This window comes from Enhydra lutris, unplaced genomic scaffold, assembly GCF_002288905.1.
Source record: "Enhydra lutris kenyoni isolate GAN:26980312 unplaced genomic scaffold, ASM228890v2 scaffoldscaffold28, whole genome shotgun sequence".
Classification (NCBI taxonomy): Eukaryota; Metazoa; Chordata; class Mammalia; order Carnivora; family Mustelidae; genus Enhydra; species Enhydra lutris.
The window spans coordinates 22,767,453-22,783,534 of NW_019154112.1; the positions used below are offsets into that span (position 1 = coordinate 22,767,453).

The following is a 16,082-nucleotide window of genomic DNA, read 5'->3' on the forward strand; positions in this document are numbered from 1 at the left end:
TGTTGTTATGGCCCAGTCTTGGCTTACTATGGAGTTGTCATCATGGCCCTCCAAAAATGTGCCTGTGCAGTTTGCTTTTTGACCATAATGTTATTTACTTGCTCAGAATATACTTATTTATGTCCAAATGGCTTAAAATCAAATTTGTTTATCAAAGAAGATAAATTCTAGGGCAACTGAGGTATGGAGGTTTTAAAGTATTTAACGATGCCTCCCCTCTTTACATCTAGCCCTCTGAAACTCTACCCTATATGGTGTAAGCTAAAAATCTCCAAGACTACTGATAACAATAATATAAATACAGATAACAATCATAGATAAAATAATTTATGAGAAATATGTATTTGTATATATTATCTCAAAACTTGGTATGTGTCTAATGTGAGATTTTTGTTTACACATGTATGTATGTATGTAAACCAAATCTTTTACTCCTACAACTGGTTCATTTTCAATATAGCATATAACAAACCATAAAGAATCCAAACTTACAATATCTCATGTTTTCTTTTGACTAAACCCAGTAAGGGAGATGTTAATAACATGTTCTGTTTACTAATAAAATAACAAGCCTTGTCTAAGAACATAGAGTGGGAGATGTTGAGCCCAGACTCCAAATCCTATGTACTTCTTCATCTTATAAATATCCAGTCTCAAACTGCAGTGTGTCCTGAACAGCAACAGAGCAACAGTTTTATGTAGAGAAAGCATAAGGACTACCATTTTCACATGCTGTGGTGGATTGTGAGAAAACAATTCTGCCCACATATCACCCCACTAATCCCAATATCCTTCAGTATAACAAACATTCTTTGGGGGGAAAAAAACATTATTGGAAGATATACAAATTCATTCAAATATTTTCAACATTTCCATTTGCTTGAAAGCTGTTCTTAGAAGGATATAGAATAAAATGATGGCACCACAGCACAGAGATATTGCCTAAAGAAGGCAGGTTTACGGTAGAGATCTTGGGGGCATTCAAGAAAATATATTAATCCATATAGATCCTTTGGCACAAAGGGGAGGGAAGAAAAAATGATGTGGAAGATGAGATAACCCTGAAAAAGCAACATTTTTTTCTCTTTTTCCTGGTAGAGGCTAGGAGTGGTGATTGCAATGCTTCCCATCTCTCTCTTGGTTTTCTGCTACACACAGGAATAATAGACTAGAAAACTTTAAGATTTCAAATATTCTGGGCAGCTTAATGTGTAAGTTCAAGCAAGTTTAATTTTGAAAACCATTCTGTAGTTTTATAATTATATTTATATCCTTGTACTTTTCTATAAAATACTATTATCACCATTGACAAAAATTACTGCTTACAATAAGGGCCCCCAAATCTTCAAAGTCATTATGTACTTCAAGTAGTATGTCATATTTGAAACCTTGAGTTGCTCATTTTCTACTCATTTATCATGACTCTTATAACAAGCTCAAAAAGCCTTTACCTCAATCAAATTTCCTTTCAGGTGGTCCAGCTACTAGTTACTTTAGCTATTTATATAAAATACGAGAGCAATCAGAAGTATCTAAGGAAATATTCAACTTAAAACAGGCAGGAAAGGAATCCTTTATCTGAGATTCCACCAAATACTTGAGAAGTTCAGGGTAATTTTACTTGAGGCGCTAATGAGCCTCTTAAGAAAGAATGCCTAATCAAAAAACAGTATCCAGACAGGACAAGCTTGATCCAGCACCTAAGCTGAGGTCAAAAGACAGGAGGAGCAACTGAGAGGATAGTTCTCTGTCACTCACATCTATCCACATTGGACTTAGCTAAGTTTAGACCTTCGGAAAAGGCCAGACTTGTAATATAAACCTCACAGAGCTACTTCTCTAAAAACTATATATTGTATAAGACCCACTAATGATACTCAAATAGAGAGTAATACCAAGTTTCTTCCCCTTTTGTAAGATCTCTCTAACTTCTTGGGTTCCAGCTCACCAAGGAAGGTGCATGGGAAGATGAAGGAGAATTGAACAGAGGGAACAGAAAAGACAAACAAGGAAAATAAACCAGGAGTTGAGTATTGCATTTACTGTTAAGTCCTTTTCAGATACCCCTATGCACTCTCAGAAATACTGAGACACTGTTTGGGGGCATGAAGATCCATAATCGCATACAAGGTCCAGATTTAGCAAAACAATGACTATACATAATTCTATTACCAACAGATCAGAGACTAAATTTAAGGAAACAGAACATTTTCTCACAAAGGAGAAAGGACTTCAGAATGTAGTCATTTGTCTTATTCTTGTATTAGCAAATAAATTAAAAGTAAAATAAATGAATTTGAAGACCATCTAAGAAATACAAACTATCATTTTTACTATTGTAAAAGTTTTTCATATGCTTCATACATTTTGATAGGATTATCTAAATAATATTTTCAATTGTACAATAGACAGCAATAATACTTATTTTGTAAATCTATCAACTTTTTAGAGTTGCTCTAAGTTTCAGGAAACAGCACTGTTCATTGTAACTTTAAGATGCCTTTATGAAAGCACATATCTAACCTAGAGAGAATGGCAGCATTCAGATTATTATAAATATTCTCAAAGTGGACAGAAAAACAAAACAAGTCTTCAAATAGAGGTGAGAGAGGAAAAAGAAAATAAGTCCACTGAGGTTGACAGTTTCAAAGACTTGCATGTTTGTGAAAGAAAATTATAAACAAAGAATACTAACCTTGACACAAAATTCAGATAAAAAGAAGATATCACACTTCACCAAGGAAACTATTGTTCAGTTCCCTATGTTATAGCCTCTATGTCAGATGACAGTCAAGGTCCATTCATCACAGGATCTAATGTTGGCACTGCAAATTTCCTTTATCTTTTTTCACCTGTATCATTTTTAGACAGTTTCTATGATGGTAATCAGCCCATGGAGTCACAGTGGGGTATTGCAGAGAAATAAACCTGTGGGTTGTTTTCTCAATATCCCATGCTTTCTGAGAGACTGGAAAAAAAATCACTTTACCCTAGGTGATTTTCCACTGGTATCATAGTAAACTCATGTAATTAAAACCTTTATCCAAGCAAAAACAAAGTTTAACTGGTACAAAACAAGAAGACTACTTACATTGCTCACTTATGGGAAAGAGTTCCTCTTTATCTATGAAAGGCATATATATATATATATATTTATATTTATATTTATATTTATACATATATACATATTCCTAAAGTACTAGATCTTGCCTTTTTACCAGTAGGCTGAAAATTTTAGAACCAGGTATGTATTTTCACAGATATCCTCTTGTAAATCAATGGCTGTCCTTGGGGACATAAGGATCTTCATTACATTCATATATACTCTAAACATAACTATTTACACTTTTTTTTCACTCACTTATACATCTTCATTTTAAGGACTATTTGTAAACATTTCTTTAGCTAGACCAGAACCATAACCGTATTCTGCTGAGATTGTTTCCTTAACCCTGCTAATTTGAAACAAATAATACAACAGGATCACAAGTTTGAAAGATCTAGATAGTGGCTTTTCTTGCTTTAAGAAATTCTACTTCATATGGACTTTATATTGTTCTTTTGAATTTTTTTCTGCCTCATTAAGTTAAATTGTTTCAATTTTTAAGATATATTAATACTTATTTTATCTCAAAATTTCATGACACCTGAGAAAATGCTGGTATTGGAAATATCTGGGCAGATCTCACCACATTCCCTGAGGAGGCCTGAGAACTGAGGGCTCCCTATGCTGAGTCTATGTTCACATCTCTCACTTCAAGCATGTGATCCTTTAAGCTCTTCCTTCTGGACTGGTCTCATATGCTCTCTTTTAGGTAGTTCTGGAAATACTACTCTTTTGCATAACATCAGTAGTCTTTGTGGAGAGACCATCAATTCTGTAGGGTAAAGCATCAAAACCCATTCAAGGATGATACAACATTTTGTATTGCTAAAGTTATGAATATCTTGATGGATGTCCTCTGTAAAAAGGATGCTGTTCTTTTCAGATAACTGTGCTAATCAATACAAGAATTATAAAAAACATATTTTAAGCTATTTCTAGATAACAAAATTATTAGAACCGAGTAACTACTTTGCACAGGATTTTAAATCGTAAGTGCTACTGTTGTTTCTCCCTTAGTTTTGGTTGATTTTGTGCTGGGGGTGCATATATTCAGTGGCGGTCATATTAGATACGGTACATAAGAGACAACTGAACATATGACTTTCTTTAGGTTATCTTTATATTCCCCTAAATATCTCTTTCAAAAAAGAAAAAAGCACAGAATTTCTGTGTAATTCATCCACTTATTTCAGCCTTTATTCAGAAAACTGTTGTTTAGTACAAAGAAGATATCTTTTGCCTTCAAGAAGCTGACAATTTAATGAGAATGATTAAAGTGTTTAAATTATTTAAGACGCATTAATACTTTTTTCTCTTAAAATTTAATGACACCTGGGAAAAAGCAGTTTTGGAAAATCTGGGCAGCCACTGCACCACATTTCCTGAGGATGCCTGAGAATGGATAGTTTGCTGTAGTGAGTGAGAAATACATCTAATGGGAGTGAAATGAAAAATAAACAAGTATAAAAATAATCAGAAGCCCCCCAAGAAATAATTTGAATCCACAATTGCTACTTTTATAAAAGCAAGTTTTAAAAATTTTTATGGGTTACAGACAAAGAAATTAACTGTCTGCAGAGGGCAAAGTTCACTCCCTTCACAGAATTAAATAGAAATTCTTATGGTACAAATGAAACTGTAGAATTTTAATTACAATAAGTAAGTGCAAAATCACAAGAGAGCTGGTGAAACTTCATCTTATTCTAAGCCTATTCTAAGACCAGTACTTGGTCCTGTGGGATTCGAGAACAGTGAAAGGAGGAGCAGGAAATCAAGTTAGAAAAGCAGATTGAGATCAGGCCATAAAGAGCACTCATAGCCACCAGACTTGGCGCTTTGAAAGTTGATGATAAAGAGTCATTCAAATATGGTAATGCCATGATCCAGATAGTCTTTCAGAGAGAAAACTCAGGTGTTAGAATGAGAAAGAGATTCCAGGGGAAGGAGATTAAAAGCATGAGATAAATGTTAGTCATCAAAGCAAGAAATAATGTAATTCTGAATAAGAATGTAAGACCCAGAAAGGAAATCTTGTTTATTCTTTTAATACCTCTATCTCCAACACTTAGAATAGTGACTAAGACATTCATAGTCAACCCTAAATATATTTGCTGAGCAAAGGAATTGAACTCTACTGGCAGCAAGTGAATTGAATGAATAGGAGGACACAGATATGAGAGCTAGTTTGGAGATAAAATTGATGGAGGGTATTACGTTAAGCGAAATAAATTGGTCAGAGAAAGACAAATACCATACGATTTCACTCATATGTGGAATTTAAGAAACAAAACAAGTGATCATAGGCAAAAAAAAAAAAAAAAAAAAAAAAAAAGAGGGAAACCAAGAAACAGACTTTTAACCATGGAGAAGAGACTAATGGTTAGCAGAGGGGTGGTGGGGGGATGGGTGAAACAGGCAATGGAGATGAAGGAGCACACTTGCAGTGATGATGAGCACTGGGTGATGTATGGAAGTGTTGAATCACTAAATTGTACACCTGTAAATAATATTACACTATATGTTAACTAACTAGAATTTTAATTAAAACCCTTTTAAAAAAACGTGATGGAATTTGTTGGCCAAGTAGAAAGGGAGAAAAAAGAATAGAGGTTAATTCTAGGATGTTAAGGTTAAAAGATTAGGTTCCTCCACGGTGGTGTTATTTGTAGTGCACCTCACATTACTCAGAAATATGTTCCTGACGATCAGGTTGATGTGTTATTGCCTAAGGCTGTAATTACAGAGTGGTTTCATCTACTCTTGAGCTCTCTACTGATAATGGTTCTGTGTATTAACCTTTAAATTCATTACTTTTCAAGGTTTCTGACAGGTAAAATACTGTAAGAATCAAGGAAAGCTGATTATTAAAAGAAACTGTGAAAGAGCCTTTCTACAGATTGAGGAATTCCTCTGTGAAGAGAATAATTATCTCCTAACTCACATGTCAAGATCACATTTGCTTAAGAATCAAATTCTTTAAAGCATATCTCACATTCATCTAAGAATCTGGAGTTACCAGGAGGGGAAAAAAGTTTTATTTTGTATCGATGGTAGGTGTAATATACTAGTGCAGAATCATCTAGACCATAATTTTTCAATGTGCCTGACAATTTACCACTTCTGGGATCCCAGTATGTATCCAATAGACTAATGATAGGAATTCAAACTCATGTTTTCTGGGCACACCAATTCTGTATTAGTGAATATAAATCCACACAGATAAAAAATTAAGTTTATCAACAGTGGACATGTAAAGAAATCTTGTGCAGTACAGCCTACTAGAACAGGAAATTTAGGAGGAAAACAGAGAACCAATATATAAGAGCCTGATGTGGAACTGCAGCCTTTACTAAGGAAATGAAAGTCAGATAGGATATAGGTATAAAGAAACCACCAGATGAGCCTCAAGCTGATAAAAGTGATAGGAGTACTCTGGATATAGGATTTTGCTTTTAAAGGTGAGATTGCAGATAGACTCTCAGCTCCCTTTACACAAAGATTTAAAAGATTAGTGCAGCAAGAATGAGGAAAAGATAAGCAGGCTTTTGTTGCCTTATGAATGTTCTCCCAGAGACACTCAGTTAACTTCATTCAAAAAATGCTCAGGCCTAGTGAGTGTGGCAGTGTTGAATAGGACAGAGAGCTCTAGAAGGCGCTAATTAAGACTAGATCAAAGATAAAAGAAAAGAGACTTCAGGGGAAATCAAAATAAAATGAGGGCATTCCCCATCTCCCTTCATTTTCCACTGAAGCAAAATGTAAATCAAGTCAGGTTTTACTCAGCTTAAGATCAGGTACTCTTATTGATACGTTCTGCCAAGGGGCTACCAATTTTGTCATAGTTTGGAGAAGCTACGAAGATTTGTGAAAGATCAATTTTTTTGTATGTATGAAAATGTCAAAAATGACTATGTGAGCTCCTAATATTAATTACTCATCCAACCAACACAATCTACTGAGTTGCTGATATATTGCTTATCCTACCCCCCCCCAATATTTCAGAAAACAAAAATATTGTAAGTATAATGCTGTAAGGGCCTGCCCCTCCCAGAGGAACTGGATTGTGGACCCCGGATGTAGGGGCGGGGCAGGCCTGGTGGAGATGTCCAATCGGTGGGGCGCGCGTATATCCACTGGGGTGAATTGGGATTCAATTGGCCGCCTGTGTAGGGGTGGGGCTCAACCACCCTCGTAAAGGTTGGTCTGCGAGGCTGTCGAGGGGAGAAGAAGGAGAGCTGTCGGAGGAAGAAGAAGGAATAAGAAAAAGCAGCAGCAGAGAGAAGAGTCGGCGGGAGCAGAAGAGCTGTAACAGCTCTTGTAAGAGCTATAGGGGCTGTAACAGCTCTTGTAAGAGCTATAAGCGACGCCAGTGGTCCCGACGCTGGTGGCCCCAAGCCGCCAGTGGTCCCGACGCTGGTGGCCCCAAGCCGCCAGCGGTCCCGACGCCAGCGGTCCCGACACTTGCGGCGTCCCGACACTTGCGGCCCCCTGAGACACCTGCGGCACCAAGACACCAGCGGCCCCAACGCCAGCAGCCCCATCCACACACTGCGACCCTCGGCAGCGGCGCGATGGGGAACAGCCTAGACGGCAGCAACCTCGCCACGAACCCTGAGCCGCTGCCTCGCCGGAGCTGTGTCATTCCGGGGAGCAGCTTCGTCTGGGAAGAGGCCTCCTCGGTGAGCAGCCCTGCGGGAGCAGCATCATCAAAAAAGAGACTTCCTCCAGAGCGGCCTCACCGGAGCAGCCTTGTCTGGGGAGCGGCCTCACCAGAGCAGCCTTGTCAGAGTGGCGTCATGGGGAGCAGAGTCTGTGTCATCGGTGTTGTCCTCTCTGTCGTCGCTGTCATTGCCTCTTCGTCATTGGGAGAGGCCTCGTCCTGGGAGCAGCTTCCTCCAGAGTGGCCTCTTCTTGGGAGCAGCCCTGTCCGGGGAGCTACCTCACCAGCAGCAGCCTTCTTGGGAGTGGCCTCTTCTCGGGAGCGGCTCCAACCAGGGAGCAGCCTCATCTGCGGAGCAGCCTCGTCAGGAGCAGCCTTCTTGGGAGTGACCTTGTCGGAATCATCGTCGTCATCTTTTCGTAAGAGACAGCCCTGACCGGTCAGTTTGATTTTTGATGCTTGGCGTGAAATAAAGCTTTGTTTGATTTTCGCTTTATATCAGTCTCATTCCTTTGATCACGGACCCTAACAATGCCACATGGAATTTGACCTATAATAAGATGTATGGAAGAAAATGACAAAACAGTTGTGCCCAGGTATGCTCTGGTCAGAATGATCAGCTGTGGAACTGAGAAAATGGGCCCTCTGCATTTGCTATATTGACAGAATATATGTTAAGATATTCATAATCATGTGAAATGTACTTGGGAGAAGGAGTACAAGATCAAAAATTTCCATCATCACCAATGACAATTAACTAGGGTGGTATCTTTTGGCGGGGGGAGGGGGTAATTTTATTGTATTTATTTTCAGTGTTCCAAAGTTCATTGTTTATGCACCACACCCAGTGCTCCATGCGATACATGCCCTCCTTAACACCCACCACCAGCCTCACCCCATCCCCCACCGCTACCCCCTCCAAAACCCACAGTTTGTTTAGTATCTTATGAAGATACACTGTGAGGGAAAACTTCAGTCCTTTGATGTAAGGAATAGAAATAGCTTATCTTCTCATAAAATCTCAGTACTTAAAGGACACTCAGAGATTACAGTACACTCCAGGTTATGGTTCACAGACTGAATCTGACCCACTGTCTTTTTTCATAAATAAACTTTTATGGAAAAATCAAGCTCATTTATTTACATATTACCTCTGTCAGCTAATGGCAGAGTTGAGTTGTCAAGACCATTAGCACTAAGTGTTAATTTGATTCTACTCCAATTTCTTTGCCTCATAGATAAAGCAACTAAAGCCCAAAGAGGTTAAGTAACATTTCAAAATTATATGGTAAGTGGCTAAGCTGGTACTAGTATCTAAAGCACAATTAATAACACCAGCAATAAAAAATAGGACTAGCAGAAGACAGAAAGGGGTGGGATCATTTATAGTTAAGATGGAGAAGGCATTATGGATCTTGAGTAATTTGGAGCAGATGCCAAGAGGAAATGAAGGCATACCTGAGAGAAAAGCATTTAATGCCAAGAATTATTCTGCATGCATTCATAGAGAAACCATGAAAGTTTTAGAAGGAGAAAGATTGTTGACAGCCATAAAAAGATAAAAAAGATAAAGCTGGTCATGGTGAGCAAAGACTAAAATGGAAAAGAATAGAGTTGGAGGTAAGAAGAACAGTTTGATCATTATAATATTCCAATCAAGGATGCATTCGTCACACCCAACCATCTCACTTGTATCCAGAAATTTAATGAATATAATCATTACAATGATGGGGATGGAAAAGACTGATACTTAATGAATTTATTTGAGTATCAAAATAAATCAAAGTTGTCAATATCACATCATATTCACATTAATATCATTTAATTCATCCCCTGTAAATTTTATATTTCTGCAACTTTTCCCTTTTTATTATAATACAGACTTGGTCTGACCTTCTCTTTAGTCTTACTAAGGTAGTCAGTAATATCTTCCATATTTCTGCTTAGAGAAGACATTGGAAATTGCCATAACAACCCAGACGTTTCAACAAAATCTCCCAGTTTGTTCATTCATCATGATTACCATATATATCACATTCTTGGAACACAGGATAGAATCCTGATCTTTGATTCTGAAAAGGTGAGCTTGTAATATATGCCTTCTAAAAATGTACAGTGATTACCCCAAAAGCGCTCTCTCTTTTAAGAAATAGCCAATCCATATTCCAGCTGACAGAAGTCAGAAGCCACTGTATTTCCTACTCCTGATGTCCCCTCCCCCCTCTGCACATCTTTGGAAATTCAGACATTTACTTTACCATACCTCCATGTAAATTCTATAACTTTTGGAATTTTGAGGGCAACACCTGCCACAGAAGATACGAGTTTATAGGACAAAGTCACAAAAAAGAATTTAAGCTAAATTAGAAGGTAGCACGCTACCAGGGACTAATAAAATCCCATCACACAGGCCCCCTCAAACCTGAACTACCCACAGACATTAACACTCATTCAACAAGAAGGTAAAGTGCACTTTCCCAGTTACTAAAAGCCATTTTCAGCCTTGGCATAACCCATTGCCCCAGGTCTTTATGAATCTAAGAAATTGCCTGTGATCATCTTCCTCAACTGCCCATTTGTTCACATGCCATGTCTTTCCCTTATGTCTACCGACTAGAATATTGTTATTTCCAACCATGCTGATTTTACACAATCCAGTAGAATTAAAGTGTCCGTGACCAAACTCCTGCTATTTACACGGCTTTCTTGGTAGAAATAGAATCATATATTCTAAGGCCATGAACCATTTATCACATTTACCAAAGAAGTTTTTCATTTACTCCTACAGTCATATTTCTTTCCTGTATCATTCTTACCCATCTACTTGTGTTCTCAGTGTAAGCTGGATCAAAAAACTTTAAATAATAATATTATGTGTAAAGATGTATACCATAGGTAAGTACTTAGTAATGCCATAATTAGAATCAGCTCCAAATTATAGTTTCTAAAAATAATTCTGAAAATATGTTGAGTATTAAGGAAAAAGTTAAGGAAGTATGAACTTTTAAAAAATTAAATTGACTGTAAAGTGAGTAGCCTACTAGGTGGCAGACACACGGTCTCATTTAATCCTCACAACAAGATGGTGTTCAATTATTATCCAATGTCATAGATGAGAAAATAGAGATAAAGAGATTCAACTCCCTGTCTGAGGTCACCTAAGGAGAAAGTCAGAATAAGCATTTAAACCTAAACTTGACTCCAAAACCCAGTTCTTTATGCTCTATAGTATTGTTTCCACAATCTGTCGTGAAGCAAAAGAGACCTTAAAGACCTTTGTGTGTGTGTATGTGTGTGTGTGTACACATACACATTGTTTTATATGTATTTTATAAGCCACATTCTTATGAGAGAAAGAGAACTTTCTAAGAATTCTTTTTAGAACAATGCTTCTACCATGCCTGCACCTAAATAAAAAAAAAAATAATAAAGCTTTTTTTTTTTTTTTTTTGACTACTGTTTTGTTTTGTAAAAGGTCAGTTCATAGTAATAGTGGTTATAGAGTAGAATGGACCTGGTCAGGGTTTGAGATGACAAATCAATGAGACACCAATGTCAAACAAGAGAAAACAAATGGAGCACAAACTGTTCTGTCAATTTGATTCAGTGCTGACAGACAAAGGCAACAGGATTCAATCAGCACTGAAAATAGAAGAAAAATAAACCTCATTTATCAGCTGCACCATCTCCAGAGTCCCTCTCCACTGCCGCTCTTCTGTTAGTGTAACTCAAAGAATCTCAAGAGTCTGCAGAACCCCCCCCCCCCAGCGGCTTCCTTGAATGATTGAGTGAGAGCTTTCCATCGCTGCATCAAATTAGTAGGTCTTATTTTACTTATTAAGGCTCTTCACATTATTTATCGTATTATCCTCAGCATCTAGCAAGGTGTCTGGTAAATAATCACTAATCACTGCACAATAAAATGTGTTTAAATTTTCAGTTGAGAATCAATGTGGGGGGTATCTACACAAACTAAATTATTGCACTTTTTTTTTCCCCCAAAGAAGTCAAAGTACTTTTGGAAGTCATTCAATATAGTAGCCAAAGAATTCTTTTAGCTTTTGTATAGTCTTAATTAATTAGGTTTATTTTCATCAAGTTTAATACACACACAATAGAAAAACATATGAATGCTAAGTAAACTCTCATAAGTGAAGTCAAATCTGGAAGGATTTAAGATGGAGATAAAAAATATTTTCATGTAATTTGAATCTCCAATTATAACTACAGATAAAAATGCAAAGCTTTAGCAAAAAGAACCAACTGCTATTTATACTTTCTTTTTTTCTGCAGATTTTGATAGCACCAAACCCAAAGGGCATTTTTCAGTAACTGTTTTCTGAGACCTCTTAGCTACATTTCACATTGCTAACTACTCCTGCCTGTTTGGACACTTTTCTCTCCCATGTCTGTGTGATACTTAGCCTGGTCCTCCCTCTCTGACCTTAAGCCCCTTTACTAGCCCCTTCTTCTCTATTTGACCTTTAAATATTAGGGTTCTTCAGGTTTGGGTCTGCAACTCTTCCTTTCCATTCCCATGGTTTCAGCTACCATCTAAAAACTGATCACTCTCAGTGATCAGGCTTGTAAAAACCTATAGTTTCACTCCAGAAGTACATATAATTGGTTATTTGATCTTTCTATTTGAATGTCTCCAGGAATCTCAAATTCAATATGTCTACATTGAACTCCTGATTCTTCCATTTCTACCCACTCCTCTTCTACTGCTCCCTGTATCAGTAAATGGAAATCTATACAATCTCTTCCTCAAGAAGGTTACCTGGGGTATATTCATGATACCTACCTCTCCAGTCACTACTCATTCAGACAAATTACCAAGTCTTGTCAGTTGTACCAAAAAAGATATAACCTCACACTCATTTACTTATATTTAGAACTACCAAGCTAGTCCAAGCTACCATTATTTCTTGACATTAATTTCCTAATTATTCTTCCTGTTCCACCTTTAACCCCATGAATTCATTCTCTAAGCATCACATAAAGTGACCTTTTTAAAAAATGGAAATTATGCAATTTTCCTGTTGAAAGCACTTGAAAATAACTTTGCTAAAGCTTGGAATAAGGTTCAAAACTCTAACCCATAAATAACAAGCTTTTTCTGATACCTATTTCATCTCTTATCTTTTGACCACATTGTCCATACTTGTGTTTATCCTAAGTCATCCCTAGTAATCCCCAAAAGACATCAGGACAATGACTAAGAGGAGATAGAGAAGCAGAACATTTCAGGCAACATAATCCTTACAAAGAAAGTGTAATAATTGGCTGTAGAGCAGGAAGATTTATCCAGTAGTGCTGAACACTGATCAGCCCTTAGTATCATGCGCCATGTTGGTGTGGTAAGGGCTTGAGTAGAAGCATCAACATAGCAGAGCACTGAAGCGAGTTGCTGCACACATCAACCTGAACTTCAATTCAGAATGTAGACTGGGAATTGTGCCAGTGAACAACAAGATGGTGAGTGAGGCAAAGAACAATCTACCCTCTCTGTTGGCAATCACAAAGTCTGGACAGATTTCTTTTACTTTACGGAAGTGGTGAAAAAGGGAAAGGGACTTGACAGCAAACATGTATTCATGAGATATAAAACATTGTCCTATGCTCTTGGAAAAAGATAATACCTCAGAAAACTTATCAACGATAAGAGAACTTTCTATGAGATTAATTTGCATTCTCAGGGGACTGAAAGAAGGTTTGGATTTAATGCACTGATGACATTAGTAGAGAGCAGGTTGAGACATATGGGTAACAAGATAAATAAAGTGCAAGTATTATAAACAAATTGAAAGGAAAGCAGGTAAGGAAAGGAAACTACAGATTCAATAGCAGATTTTTACATGTGAGTCCAAGGTTATTGCAAATTAGAATTGAGTCTTTGGGAAACTAAAAGATATAAGGTCGGGGGAGGGGGGGTGCTCCTGGGTGGCTCAGTTGGCTAAACCACTGCCTTTGGCTCAGGCCAGGATCCTGGCATTCCAGGATGGAGTCCTGCATCAGGCTCCCTGCTCAGCAGGGAGTCTGCCTCTCTCTCTGACCCTCCCCCACTCTCATGCACTCTCTCTTTTTTTCTCTCTCTCTCATTCTTTCTCTCCTAAATAAATGAATAAAATCTTAAAAAAAAATAAAGCTATAAAGGGCTCATTTGATAAAACTCCACACAATGCTCCATGGTATCTTGAAACGAGGCATCAGAAGTCCAGCGAATTATGTTGTCTTCCACAGCAATTATTTTATGACAGCTTTCTGATATTTATTGTGCTTTTTACTTTACATGAATTTAAGTGAAGGACTGTATTTTTGTAAGATTAATAGCTTATTTTGTTAATTAAACAATTTTGTTGGCTTTGATTTCATGCTTTATGAAATTGGGTAACTTCTACTTTATTATCTTTTTCTTCATACCAGTGATTCAACTTTGTGAGTAATTTTAATATTTCCCACATTATGACTTTTTAAAATAGCACAAAAACACCTATATATACAATAATCTCTATATGGATATTATGCAAGGAAGTATAAATATAGATATAATCCCAGTGTTTTTGAGCCAAAATATCAGAATCTTGTTATTAAAATGCTTTTTCAGTTATACATCTTTTGAGAATATTTTTAACTCTATCAGGAGCAGGATTATGGTGTTGAGTTCATGTATGGGAAACATTTAGAACAGGGCCAAGAATTTAAACCCTACACAAAGGAGTTAGCAACAACTGCTACTATGTTGTCAGCACATTATTATCATACCCGACTAACCAAACTTGATGAGTTAATTTTCTGGAAAAATATCAATTTAATCAAAGAGTTAAAGGCAAATTAAGTAAATGAATAAAAAGTATGTTATTAAAGATATAAAATGATTATTACCCCAAAATAGCTTTAGAGTCAGCTAGTTTAATGTGAGTTTTAAGGAAAAGTTACCTTCCATATTGCTCCAGAAGTATGAAAATTATCCAATATATTTTATGAGACTATCATAATGTTACCAAAATCTGAAGAGGCAATAACATAAACAGACTTTTAGTTTCCTTGAGAAGGAAAATTGTGAAACTTGAAATAAAATGGAAATAAATCATGCACATTGGTGTATATAACATATGACCCTTCACAACATAACAAATTCTAGAAATATACCTAGTTAACTACAGAAAATTACTGATGAAATATAACATTGTATCTATTGAAAAGCATTCACTCATCTCAACGTGTTTTGGGTATTATGGAGGGCACGTATTGCATGGAGCACTGGGTGTGGTACATAAACAATGAATTCTGGAACACTGAAAAGAAATTTAAAAAATAAAATTTTTTTAAAATTTTTTTGTTACATTTTTAAAACTCACTGTGATCAAAACTCTTTATTTCTTTTAAGTAATCTCTACACCCAACATGGGGCTTAAACTCAAGACCTCAAGATCAAAAGTTACATGCTTTACCAGCCAAGCCATACAGGCATGCTTGACCAAAACTCTTTAAAAAACAGGACAGAAAGGTACTTCCTGACTTTAAAAAAAGACAATTGAACTTAAGTCAAGAACCAACACATAAAGATTAAACCTCAGAGGAATTTAATTTAAAGAAACAAAATTATGGTGAGTATTCTTTCCAAGTTCTTAAAGCCCTGGACATTTTAATATTCATGAAATAAGCTTTTGTTTTGCTCTGGAGTTATTTTGATGTGTACAATAGAGTATTTTCTGTACCTACCAATGCACCAAAGCTAATTTTGTTTTCAAATTTCACCAAATTCCTCTATTACCTAATGTCATCCTTTTATTCACACAAAAATTTAGGGTTTTTAAAATTTTATTCAAAAAATTTAAATCCATATTCTGTCCAGATTTCCTCCAAGGAAATCAAGAAATAGTTTTTAATTAGATGTCTTCACTAGCAACCTAAGAAGCTCCCAATCACACTTCTAACACATAAAAGATATTTTATTCTGCCTAATTTTTCCTAAATTCTGTACTAAATAGTGTTGTGTCACATTTTTATACGTTTTAGGAAACTATCAGTCCTTAAAGAACCCAAATAGTGGGGCACCTGGGTGGCTCAGTGGGTTAAAGCCTCTGCCTTCAGCTCAGGTCATGATCCCAGGGTCCTAGGATCGAGCCCCGCATCGGGCTCTCTGCTCAGTGGGGAGCCTGCTTCCTCCTTTTTCTCTCTGCCTGCCTCTCTGCCTACTTGTGATTTCTCTCTGTCAAATAAATAAAATCTTAAAAAAAAAAAAAAGAACCCAAAAAGTGCCACTGAAGCTAATATTTTCAATTAAATTCATCCAAATTTGGGGAAATATTA

General features: G+C 36.7%; 1 protein-coding gene across 1 annotated transcript in view; it reads right to left on the bottom strand.

Annotated features, from left to right (window-relative positions):
* The window catches only part of LOC111152354 (tubulointerstitial nephritis antigen), an 89,628-nt gene that overhangs the window by 16,607 nt on the left and 56,939 nt on the right, over positions 1 to 16,082 (bottom strand). The gene's annotated exons all lie outside the window — the stretch shown is intronic.